Raw genomic sequence first — 12,649 nt, forward strand, 5'->3', positions numbered from 1 at the left:
GCATGGCCAGGAGATGCACTGAAGAGTTTTGGCCCAGCCATGGTGCTTTAGGGGACGTAGTGTTCAGCAGCGTGGCCCTGAGCCCAGCCAAGCCACTCTGGCTGTGGATCATTTTATTTAATAATATAGACAGGGGCAGTGAGGTGTGAATGAACTGTTGCTGTTGGGGCCATGTGCAGTGAAGAGCAGCACAGAAACCTGGCCAAGAGCCTTCGCTGTTTCCTCGTTGCCACAGTGAGATCATAGGACGATACGTGCTCTGATGGGAACATTAGAGGGGACCATGTGTCACTTTATTTTGCATCTGACTCAGAGAGCCTGTTCGACACGAACACTGGAACAGTGTGTGGCTGTCAGAAAACAGAAAATAGTTGTTTAAATATCAAAGATGATTTCAGGGCTTCAATTCGCTGAGTTGCAGCTCCAAGTTTCAGTGCTGGGAGGGAAAAACCGGTGTGAAATGAGACGGATCAGCAAAGGTGATGCTCTACCTACCCACCCTCCCTTCTCCGGGGAATTATCCATGGTGCTGGGTCACCTCAGGCCAGCTTGACTCCCCCAAAACATTGGGTGTTTTATGTTCCAGCTCCCTCCTGTCTCTCCATGTAAGTGGTACAAGCTTATGGTACAAGGGTACATGGCAGGATCAGAGGGAAAAGCAGCCCCCAGGCTTCCTGCCAGCAAGGAGCTGAGTTCTGAGGCCCAGATTTTAGCACCAGCTTCTCCAGACCTCTGGGCATGTCACAGAGGGCTGTAAGCCTTCAGTGGTGATTGCCCTTTTTCCATAGCAAGGGACATGTGTTAAATATAAGGAAATACCAAAAACAGTCACCAAACTCAGCTGTTTCCTTTTTTTTTTTTTTTAAAGTAGGGAGAGAAAAGCTTTCTAAAAATTGTTTCTCCTACAAGATGAATGCTTTGTAATGCTGATTTGTCTCTTAAGCTTCCTCTGAAACATCTTTGAGAAAGAAATGAACCCTGAGGCAGGATCAAGATGAAAAGGGAACCAGGAGCAGTGCTGAGCCAGGGGGTTGTGCAAAGGATAAATGCTTGCATGGATATAAGAAGGGATTGGGCCAATTCGTGAAACAGGAGTCCATCATGAAGTTGTTAATCTAGAGTTAAATAAAAGATGGTCAGCAACAGGACACAAGCCCTGGTCTGGCTGCAGGTGCTCTCCCAAGACAGGGCCAGGCTCAGCACTGGCATGGCTGGCACCTGGGGCCCATCCTCAAGGCAGCTGGGACAAGGCTGCAGCAGGGATGCTGGGATACTGGAAATCTCTCACCATCATTTCGCCTTATGCAGGAGGGTGCTATGGCCAGGCAAAATCAGGGAAGAGCCTCCCAAGGGTCAAAGTAATAATCCCATCAGATACTACAGAAGAGCACAGCGTGTGACAGCAATCTGGAGCAGCTCTTGGGAGCTGAAGGGGACCCCATTCAACACAGCAAGAGGGACTATTTGTTGTGGCAGGACAAAAAGGCTAGGGGCAAGGCTCTGTACTGTGAATGCCAAGCTCATCCTCTTCCCCCAGGCTTTCTTCAGCATGCTCTGTGTCTGCTTCTGCCAGCTGCACCTAATTCCTATATGGCTTAGTAAAGTGAGCATGGGATGGCAGCGTGAGGCCTTCTGTAATCTGGTCTCAGTATGCCCCAGGCATAATATTCACCTCTCCACACCTCAGTTTCCCCTAGAAAATTGGATAATAATGAGATCTATTACCACTGTCATGTTACATCACGTGTGGCAAGTGATTCACTACACGCAAAGCTCTGAGTGCGTCAGGCAGCACGCAGGGGTCAGGCAGCAGCCGCTCATTCCAGCATGATGCCTGTCCGTGACTGCGGTGCTTTTCCACCTATCCCTTGCCTTCTTCCCATCCCTTTTCCTTCAACTTTTGCCCACCATGTCTAGAAAGGAAGCTCCTGGTCACTGGGTTGAGACATGACTTCCTCACAGGCAGAACTCAGCAGGTTTTCCATGTCAGAGTTGGAGGCAGGAGCTTCTCCACCATGCCTCTGCAGTGCTGTCACCTGCCACCCATCTGCCACGTGCCTGCACATGTGTTCCTTACTCCCTCATGCCTAAGTCCCATGGGAATGTCCAGCAGCTATGGGGAGATGCGGGGTATGCTCCTGTGCAGGGGTGAGGGTCTGACTTGTGCCGCAGCGAAGGGTGAGGGGATGCCGGTATCGGGAGCTCGGCAAAGAGGAGACTAAAGCATGCCCCCATCAGAGGGCTGGAAACACCTGCGTTGGAAATACGGCAGGGAATAACAAGCTGCCGAGCACAGAGAAAAAAGTTACAGCAAATCCAAAGGCAAACCAATAAACGCTCCAAGGAGAGCTCAGTTTTAACACCGGGCTTTGTTCTCAGCAGCCACCAAAAGCCAGGGTGTGATGAATTTACCATCAGGACTATATTTATCTCAGGTGTTTCAAAAGAATACTGCATTTGAGGAAAAAGCTATTTTTGGGATGTGCAGGGTTATGCCAGAGATCATGAGGGATGATCACCCAGACCCCTTTTGTTCTTATAATCTGGGAGCTGTGAGTTATATCTCTTAATCTCTCCTTAAAAACCCCAAGGCCAGTGAAGCTCAGGTTAATGACAGGTAGAGTTTACGCAGCCTGGCACCACTAATATTTCTGACCCTGGATAATGCTTCAGCAGCTCATGGTGTGATGACTATGAAAGCATCTCCATTGACTTCATGTGTTGTGCTGGGGAAGGACCACGTTGTTTTCTGAATGATGTGGTGATAAAAACTCCCATTTCCCTTAAAAAATCTGTTTCTCACCATGTATAGGAAAAAAATATTTGAAGACCACATCAAGGCTGTGATTTCTCTTAAGCTGTGGAAAACATAGAACAAATTCAATTAATATAGTCTTTCTTTACGTGGCTAGAAGGGTGTTTCAGTTGAAATATATATATATATATACACATACAGATGGGTATATACACATACAGACATTTTTCTATACACCTGTATGTATGTACACATAGACACACACAGGTGCACACATGGAATTGTAGAATTATAGAATGTCAAGGGGTTGGAAAGGACCTTAAAGATCCTTTTGTTCCAACACCCTGCCCTGAGCAGGGGCACCTTCCATTAGACTGGGTGGCTCAAGGCCTTGTCCAACCTGGCTTTGAACACTGCCAGGGTTGGGGCATCCACAACCTCCCCATGCAACCTGTTCCAGGGTCTCACCACTCTCACACTAAAAAATTCTTCTTAATACCTTACCTAAATTTCATTTCTTTCAGTTTGTACCCATTATTCTTTGTCCTATTGCTACAGCTTCTCTGTCTCCTCTGGAGGCTCCCCTTCAGACAGCGGAAGGTGGCTGTGAGTTCTCCACTCAGTCTTCTCTGGGCTGAACAGCCTCAACTTCCTCAGCCTGTCTTTGCGCGGGAGGTGCTCCAGTCCTCTTATCAGCTTCATGGCCCCTCTCTGGACTTCTCTGGTCCCACGCCCTTCTTATGTTGGGGACACCACAACCGTGCGCAGTATTCCAGGTGGAGTCTCACAAGAGCAGAATAGAGGGGGAGAACCTGCTGGCCACGCTCCTTCTGAGGCAGCCCGGGGCTCAGGGGGCTTCCAGCGCTGGGCAGCACAGGAAGCGCAGGTCGGTGGATGCACACACACACCTGCGCACCGGTGCGCACATGTGGGGGCACACGAGCTGTACTCAGCGCGGGGCGCGGGGGGGGACGGGACTACAACTCCCGCCATGCCCCGGGGCGGGGAGGGGGCGTGGCCCCGCTGGGCCCCGCCCCGCTGGTGTGGCGCGCGGTGAGGCGGGGCGGGGGGGCGGCGCGCGGCAGTCGGTGTGAGGGTGGCGGAGCCGGCGGCGTCCATCGGCTTCTTCTCCTCGCCGCTTCCCGGCAGCTGCCGCCGCTGCTCCCCGGCCTGTGGCTCGCAGCACCGGCCCGTCGGAGCCCTGCCGGCCGGAGGTGAGCGCTCTGAGGCTTCTTCCCTTGTCGTCCAGTCGGATCTATCGCCCTCCGTGCGGCCGTGAGGAGGCTGAGGCTGCCCCTTCCCCCCGCTCCCGGCCTGCCGGCGTGGGTGCCTCTTCTGCCCGTTTCCTTCCTCCCTGCGGTGAGTATCGCGCTTGTCGCGACAGAGCCCCATCCGCGCGCTGCTACTGAAGGGGTGGGGGGCCTGCCCGGGGCCTGCCCCCTTCCTTCCTTCCTCGGGCTCCTTCCTCCCCTCCCCGCCGCCCTGCGCGCTTTGTACTACGCCTCGCAGGGCTCGTTGTTGTGGTTGGTTCTAAAATAATTCTCCATTCTTATTTTTTTTTTTCCCCGGGGGTTTGGGAAGTTTTTTGTCTTTCTTTTTTTTTTTTTTTTTTTTTTTTTCTTTCTTTTTAATCTTTTTCTCCTTCCCACCCGCCCGGAGTTGGCCCCGCTCTGGAGCTGGATGTGCTGGGGAAGCTCTTTGTCATGGAGCGGCTGCTGAGCCGTCTGCCCTCGGGAAAAACATCACTTAAAAAAAAAAAAAAAAAAAAGAAAAAAAAAAGTCGCTCAATACTTGAACACCAGGGTTCTTTTGAATTCGGGGGTGGGGTTTTTTTGGCGGCGGTGGCGGTATATGTATTTTTCGGGGGTAAGAACGAGCTCTCCCCCCGCCTCCCCTGCGAAGTCCATTGATCGCAGCCTCCCGTGCCGAAGCGCGGAATGGGAGCAGCACGCAGGCGGGTGACAACAAAACAAAGGGGGATTTTGTCTGGCTGTTGTTAACCTGAAAGATCTTGGTGGGAGAGCTTGCTTCTTTTTCTTTGGACTTTTAAAATTTTTTTTAAAACCCTAGCTCTTCCAAATTTGATGTTGTTTTACTCTGGAAAAATCCAGATGGGCGGTGGGTAAGTTGTGTCTTTAATTTTAAGCTTCTTGGGGGAATTGCAGGGTTTCTCTCCCATCTCCTCAGCTCTGGCTCTTTTGTGAGCAGCCCGCCGTCCAGCACAACTTGTGTCCGGCTTTTCTTTTCACTCTTGTTTTCACCTAGTTAAATAATGCGTTTTCAGGAGGATCTAGTACGAAGGGGACATTTCTGCCTGCAACAGCTGTAGAGAAGATATTCAAAAGGCAGGGGAGAGGAGCAGCTGTGTTTTCAGCCGAATAATTTTCGTTCATAAAGGGTATATTTTAAAGCAGTTATGTTTTTATTACCAGAAGGATTTTTCTCCCCCCCCCCTTGTTTTTGTTTTAACTGCCCCCTCAAAAACTGCAGCTACTTCACCTCTGCAAAATGCAGCTTCTGGAATACATGTGAGGAAAGAGCAGTCTGGCTGTAACGCTGGTGTTTCTGGCCTTAAAGGCCACCCCATTTTTTTTTCCTTCTTTTTTTTTTTTTTTTTTTTTTTTCTCTGGGACTCCTCTGCCTTGAAAAAACACTACTTGGCAAGGAAAATTATGAAGCCTTTCAGCTAGCTAGAAGCTGGCGCTTCTGCATCTGAAGGGCGATAGGTTTATTTCTTTTTCATTTTGAACGCGTATGGGGGGCGGGGGGAGACCCGGGGAAAAAAAAAGGCCGTTTCCGGTTTCTGTTCAGCAGCGTTTCGAATTTTTTTTCCCACAAAGAGGCAGCCGGATGACCTGTTGATGATACTTCTTCGGTTGCTTTTTGTTCCAGAAGGCGCCTGTAGGTTACTGGAGATGAACAGGCTGCCCAGATCTTCGTTTGCATGTGTTGTGTGGTCTGTGTGGCTTTGTAATGTTTTAGGCCGACAATTTTGGAGTGAGTAATGTAGAGCCAAAGTTCAGACCTCTGCACGGGACACCTCCCCTTTTCCTCTCCACCGCTGTCCTTCCCCTCAAGAAAAAGCATAGTTTGTTGAAAATTGAGCATTGGTAGTTGGAAAATTAGACTTTCTTAGTGCTGTGCAAGATCAGTGTCCTAACTCTTTGAAGTCGTGTGAATGGCCTGGCAGGAAGCTTTAGGAATGCATTTTGGTTGTATATAGGTTGCTACCGGGTACCTTAAGCTTCCACATCTCCTATTTCAAATGAATTAAACATGTAGGAGCACCTACTGTTACGCTGGGTAAAATCGTGTAACGTGTGCCTCATGAATGTTTCCGTTCTTACCAAACACTGGAATTTGTTTCTCAACACAGCAGCTCACCGTGCTAGTGTTCATCTTGGAAACTTACATTCTGAGTAACTACTAGTATTTCAGTTAAAGTAGAACTTAACATACTACCTCTGCTACAACCATTTTGTATTTTGGTAGCAGTATTGATTTCTATTAAGAAACCAGGCATGGCAAACAGGATCCTTTCACTTCAGCATTTTTAGCTAGTGACTGTGTTTGTAGGTACAAAGTAGAGGATCATGTGCTTGTAGCCAGTGGTATTTAAAACTCTTATTCGTTTGTAAGGAGCTAATTAGAACTATTTCTTGATATAAAATGTCTTTTCAGACAGGAACTCTGGAATACAGGAAAGCAGAAAACCCAAAGCTTTTTGTAGATGCTAATCCATGCCCTGAGCTAAGAAAGGAAGAATGAGGGTGTTTCATGAGAAATCAGTCACCTTTAAGTGCATACTTGTAAGCGAAATTACACAGTTGATTAGCAATTCCTGCTGGATGCCAGTAATTGGAGGTACTTGTTGCTGGCTGGTCACTGTGCGCCTTGCTGGTTAGATTGTAAAAGTTTTGACTGAACATCAGGATGAAAAAGTCCGGCTCTTTTGCCTCCTAGACATTCATTCCTTAATCTCCAGATTCACAAGCGTGCTGACAAGCTGTCAAAGGAAGTGACAGCAAAGCCATGGGATAGGAAGTAGGTCGAGTGCTGCTGAATGCTGCTGAGTTTCAGTGGAAAAAAAAGCAAGCATGTTTCCATCTGATCTTGTTTCTGTTTCCTTTCAATCTACCGGTTAGCAGGATGCCCCAGGAAGTGTCATACTCCTACTGTAGTTCCCCAGTCCTACTGAAATTAATATTGCATCTCCAGTCAGGCCCAGTTAGCCTACTTGGATGAAAAGATTCATGGGGAAGAAGGTAAAACAGCAATTTAGTTATAAAAAATGATGTCAGCTGGGCAAAACTTAAGTGGCTCTGTGCCTCTCAGGAGGTGGTGGGCAGCACATGGGCTGGATTTCCCTGTCCGTGTGCTGCTGTGGGCTCTCCACTGCGTGCTTGCAGGTGGGCTGGGGCAATAAGGTAGCATCATGGCACATTCTTTGTGGCCTTAATGTTTTGTAATGGATGTGGCCATTAATAGTTACAAGTGATTGTGTTTCTTGTATAAAATGTTTGAATGTATGTATTCAAAAGCCTGCCTTTCAAGTTAAAAAAGATGGAAGCTGTTTGTCCTGCTAGAAATCATCCTAAAACTTAAAAAAAAGCAAGCTCTACCTTGTTTCTGCCTTCTGCTAAAAGTAGTAAAAACTCTTTGACAATAACTTGATTTGCAGAAAAATTACAGCCTTGCACTATGAGTATATTCTTTTACAAGTATCCTGTATTTATATTGGTTTGAAAAGGAACTTTTTCTTCAGGTAGGCAGAGGTTCCTGGGTGCTTTGCACGAGTGAATGCACAGCTTATGGGCTGCCTAGGTGAGCTCTGTGCCATGGACTTCTTTTGCTGACACATGTGACGTGATTTGGAGCACCAAATGTTCCTAACTGCTCAAAGTGACCTTTCTGGAATAACCCTGTAGTGTGATGAGTGATTGTGAAATAGTTGACTGGAAGCTACAGGCTTTGCAGGAAAAAGCTATTGTCCTCTGCTGGCACCCTGTGCTGGAGGTAGGTGCTCATCAATACCAATCCTGCTCCAGCAATGTCTCCTGGCTGGCGTGTGAGGTGTAAGTGCTGTGAGGTGGCATTTGGGGACGTGGGCTCAAGTGTGAACAAGCCAGCAGCTTGTTTGCTTGAGACTGAATGCAGTGCCTGGGTGAAAGTGTTTGGTTAAGGACTGATGGTATCCTCTGGAGGTTGCCATGCAGGAGCAAGGCTCAGTGCATGAGCAGGTAATAAAAGTTAATCTGCTGACCTTGGTTTTAATCCATGCTGCTGAATTTAATCACAGTGACTTGAATGCCACCCATGGTACTTATGTAAATGCTGAATTTTGGGCTTGAATCTCATACTCGAAAGCAGAGTGGACTAAACCTTGGAGTGAATTTCTGGCTGTGGTTTCAGGATTGGGAGTATCCTGTAATTTTACTCTTCTAATTAAAGCTATATTGCAGGTTTTAGATTAGGAGCAGTCAAAACCTCTTACTCTGGTCCAGTAATCATATTCTTGTCAGGAAGAGGATTTGTTCAATTCACACTCCCTTTCCTTGTTCACCTGTATATGTTATAGAAGACTTGGGATATGTGTCAAGGTTGGCTCAAAACACTCTTGATCTGCCTTGACGTTGGCTAGACAGCTATGCCAACCAGATGTTTTTCTGTGCCAACCCTGTTTGTAGAAGTTAATTGCATAAATGTGTTTTTAGAAGGGAGAAAAGCATTCCTTGTGAGAAGTTTTTTTAATAGTACAGAGTTAATTGGGGCAGGGAGGTGCCAGTCTGGCTACATTAGGGTGTGTATGTATGTGTGAACAGCAAGGAGGGTATTGAAAGGCTATCGTTAAAAAGACCCAAACCAGAAATGGTCTTTAGAATATTTTTTGATATTGTTAAGGGTAGTTGATAATATGGATAGCTTCTAGATAATGGTGCTTTGTGGATTGATTGAGGTTTTGAGTGAATGGGATCTATAAGAAAAATACTGTGTGGGTACTTGCAGGTTACGGGTTTGGAGTAAGTTAGTCAGGTGGGATTCTCTGGGGGATAGTTTGTTGGAGCTAGGACTTGAAGATACAAAACAAAATAAAACAACCCAAATCAACCAAAATACAGAAAAATAATAAAACACAAATCTCTCCCTAGCCAGAATTTTCTTTTAAGTAGACCACCATCAATGGGTTTTTTCCTTCAATTGCTAGTTGATTCATCTGTCTGGATGTACTTAGCTGCTTGTATTTCAAGTTTGTAATGTTTCTGTAACTATGTAACCCTTTGGGCTTCATTACAAATGCTTACAAATACTATTTTCTGAGCTGGGGTACCTATTTTCCTTATTGCATGGGCAAGGAAGGGAATAGAGGTTGAATTTTAGGGCACTGATTTGTTTTTTGTTGAAAAGACTGTTAAGATTTGACACAGATGGAGCTCAAGGCCTGCAAGAATTTGTGAAGGCATAGTGAGAACAAACTTGGTGATGTGGTTTGTACATCTCACACTGTCCTGCTTGTCTCTTCAGTGTTTCTGCTTAATTGTCTGAACCGTGCAGTGAGCAACAGGAAAGTCACAGCTGTTGAGTTAGCTTGTCCCTGCCAGCTTATCCCCACGGATGATAACCCCTTGATCTGGGCTGAAAACACTAATGGCTTCATTGTTTTTTGGGTCAGGGCAGTCAAACTGGCATCTCTGGGTTAGATCTAGCTCAAAACATTTCAACCAGCCAGTCATCTTTGCCCAGGAATTGATCTCTCTGGAACAGCTTGCGAGGCACCCAGGTGGAACTGTGAACTTTTGGAAAGGGAGCTCGTGTGCCTGTGTAGCCTGCACATATGGCCTCCTTACACTGTAAGACAAGGTTTAACCGGTCACAGAGTTAGGCTTAGGGTTCCATATGTTCGTAGTTCCTCTCCTTGAGTCAAGATCATGCCTTTCCAACAGGTCTGTCCCAAAGTGCCCACTTTCTCTGCTCCCAGATCCTTCTGCTTTTAATAGTCTAGCAGTATTAAACAGTAAAGACTAGATTTTTAAAATCATACAAGCTCAAGTACTGCATCTGTATTTTCTTTGTCCTAAGACAAATTATTCGCGTTAAATGATAAAAGTGGTCCCTGAAGAATTTCCGCTAAGAAATCTCAAGGCTCCTCTTCTCTTTAAGTGTTAATATATATACTGAGATTTTTGTCTTGTGCTACCTTGATATCCTTTCCACTTATCTGAAGCAGTTGTAATTCCATACAATATTTTTACAAGAATAATTATCGCCTTAATTGTGGTTTAACACAAGTTTCAACAGGGAAAATAAGCAGTGATCCTTATGTCAGATCATGGAGCTGAACTCTTTATTTGGTATGAGGCTAGGGGTAAAAATGCAAAATGCATCATACGTGGAGGCTTACTGTAAGTAATTTACTTACTTCTAAAGAACTTGTTGCTCATTTTCCTTCTTTAATGCCCCTCCTGGGATAAACTGCTATATTCTAAAAATGTCAGTTGTGTCATTTTCCACTAATTATTTTTCTTTGTTCAGCTTTGTTTACTTTTTTTCTGAGCCACTTCAAATACTCTGAGGAGTGCTCAATGTGGAAGAAAGTAAATGCAGGCAGATATTAGAGTTGCTGTGTTTAGATTGCTGCTGTGTTTTAAGGTTAGCAGAAGATAACTTTGAACTTCTGTGCTGCAGTGCAAGAGAGTAAAGTGGCCACAACCCTTATTAAAATTGGAGGTAGGGTATGTGCTCCCTCTTGGATTTGGATCTGACTCCTTTTTGCTGGGCAACTGCAGTCTTTTGAATTTAGGAAAGAAAATGGAACGTGCTAACAAATCTTCTGATAGAAACTGGGAGAGTTCCTCCTGTGTAGGAAACCAGAGTGGTTGACTTAATATTTGAGAAGCCAGAGTTACGGACTGTTCAGTCAATACTGCTGTTTTCATCTTCATGATCAAGCTTTCATGGTAATTAGGTTTCAGATTTAGGATGCTGCTTTCAGAAGTCCACAAAAAACTGTATCATGCCCGCAAGTGGCACGAGCACATTGTCTGTGCAATTGAGTAGTTACAGTGCAGAAGATAAGAGTCAAACTATAAAACAAGTTGTTGTGGTAACACCTAATTTCAACACCCGCTAATTGTGGGGGTATTTATTTAATGTACTTTGAATAAAGAGCTGGGAGAGAACCAGCTCAAATGGCCTGAAACTTAGAGACAGTCGGTTAAAAACTACTTTTTAACAGGACAAAGGTCTAACAGTTTTCCAGTTTTTCAGTTTGGTAATGCAGAGAACCAGAAGGCCCAAGAGCAGACACTTAATGTTTCATTTGTTCTTTTTTTTTCTCATGTGATAATGTTGAGGCAAATTTGTAATGGTAGTGCTGACATTTCAGATAAAGACTGCTTCCTGCTCCAGTCTGCTGTGCTTGGCCTCTTAGAGTTACAAGATTGTGTTTTAATATACATACATACATACAGATAGATAGATATACATATCATATATATTTATAACTGCACTTTGTACTCTGGGAGTAGCAGACCAAGCTTTAGACAAATTACATTGTAATGCATATTAGTCTGAAGACAGTTGATCACCCCTTTGTGCTTAGATGGCTTTCATGGCCAAGTCATCATCTCTTGATTCCTGTGGTAGGTGGATCCATCATACTGGATCTTTGGTTTGTTTGTTTTTTTTAAATAATAAAGTAATTACTATGCTGCTGGTAGCCCACATCAGTTGTTTTAGTATTTATTAGGTACTGCATTTGGTGGATGTGAACTATCATTCCAGTTGAGCTTTCCCTTTTGGTGCAGGCGAACTGTTGCCTGCTGGGTGAGGTTTCTGTAAACTGCTCAAGGTTATTCCTAAGGGCTGGAGTGCACCATGATGAGGGTAACAGCTTGGTGGGGTTTTTTCTCTTGTCTTTTTTAAAAGAAGTGATGTATTACTGTACTGAGGCTATCAGCCACCTGCTGAAATTGAGGAACTCAACTTGATCATGCAGGCAAGTAAATGCACAAATAGCTTTTATTTTTATCCTTTTTTTTTTCTTGCACGTGTGCATATTTATACAGTCAGTACTGTGGCTAGTATTTTAGCTTTGTCAGAGGGTTTCTGAAGAGCGGATGTGAACATAGGGTAGGTTCTTGTACCTCTCACTGCTGGCTGAGAAAGGTCAGCGTGCTCTAGTAGAAAGTGTGGGCTTGTAAGCCATTTGTGACTTAGATACAGCAACTACTTTTGAATTTCTATGCCGATATATATAGGCTATTTAATTTTTTCCTCACTGAAATAAGCATTCCTATATCCCTCTTCTGAGGATATACATAGGCAGCAAGAGGAACCTCTGCCTCAAGAGGGGAAGTGTTACAAGAATTTTTGCTGCCTTTCCCTTACTCTCCAACTTTGGGGAGGGACTTGTTCAAGTTGCCAGTTTCTAAACAGGAGCAGAGAGAGGAGCCTGATCCAAAAGGTGAGGGAAGAGTTAACGCTTACTTTAAAGCCAAGAGAGACCAGTCATAGGGAAAAGTGAACATTATCATCTTAATAATCACGTGTCTGGTGTCTTTCAGTCTCTTGGAGTCCACAATAGCAAGTAGTGTAGACATTCTGCTATTATTTTACAGCTATTAGTGAGGAGGAGTAACAGTCAGATTTATCTGGCTGCTTTATATATTTCAAAACCTCAATCACCAAGAAATAACAGCTTTAAAGATTCAGACAGTGCTTGGCTGACATGTAGAGTGAGATGGCATGAGAAGTTTCTTGCCTCACTTTGGGCTGGTGTCAAGTGTAGCATTGCCTATTTCCTCTTCTCTTGCTGCTCCAGTTTCCCAAGGCGGGGCTGCGACTGAAGCTAACAAAGCTGGAATTGTGCTCCACTCTCCTGTTCAACTAGAAAGG

At 45.2% G+C, this 12,649-nt stretch overlaps 1 protein-coding gene across 1 annotated transcript in view; it reads left to right on the forward strand.

Moving 5' to 3' along the window:
- The first annotated feature begins 3,859 nt into the window (after window positions 1-3,859).
- PELI1 (pellino E3 ubiquitin protein ligase 1) overlaps window positions 3,860-12,649 on the forward strand; it is a 42,908-nt gene continuing 34,118 nt past the window's right edge. The window contains exon 1 of the mRNA XM_082302736.1: window positions 3,860-4,114. The gene's annotated coding sequence lies outside the window, so the exon portion shown is untranslated. The remainder of the gene's footprint in view (window positions 4,115-12,649) is intronic.

This window comes from Coloeus monedula, assembly GCF_965178545.1.
Source record: "Coloeus monedula genome assembly, chromosome: 2".
Classification (NCBI taxonomy): domain Eukaryota; kingdom Metazoa; phylum Chordata; class Aves; order Passeriformes; family Corvidae; genus Coloeus; species Coloeus monedula.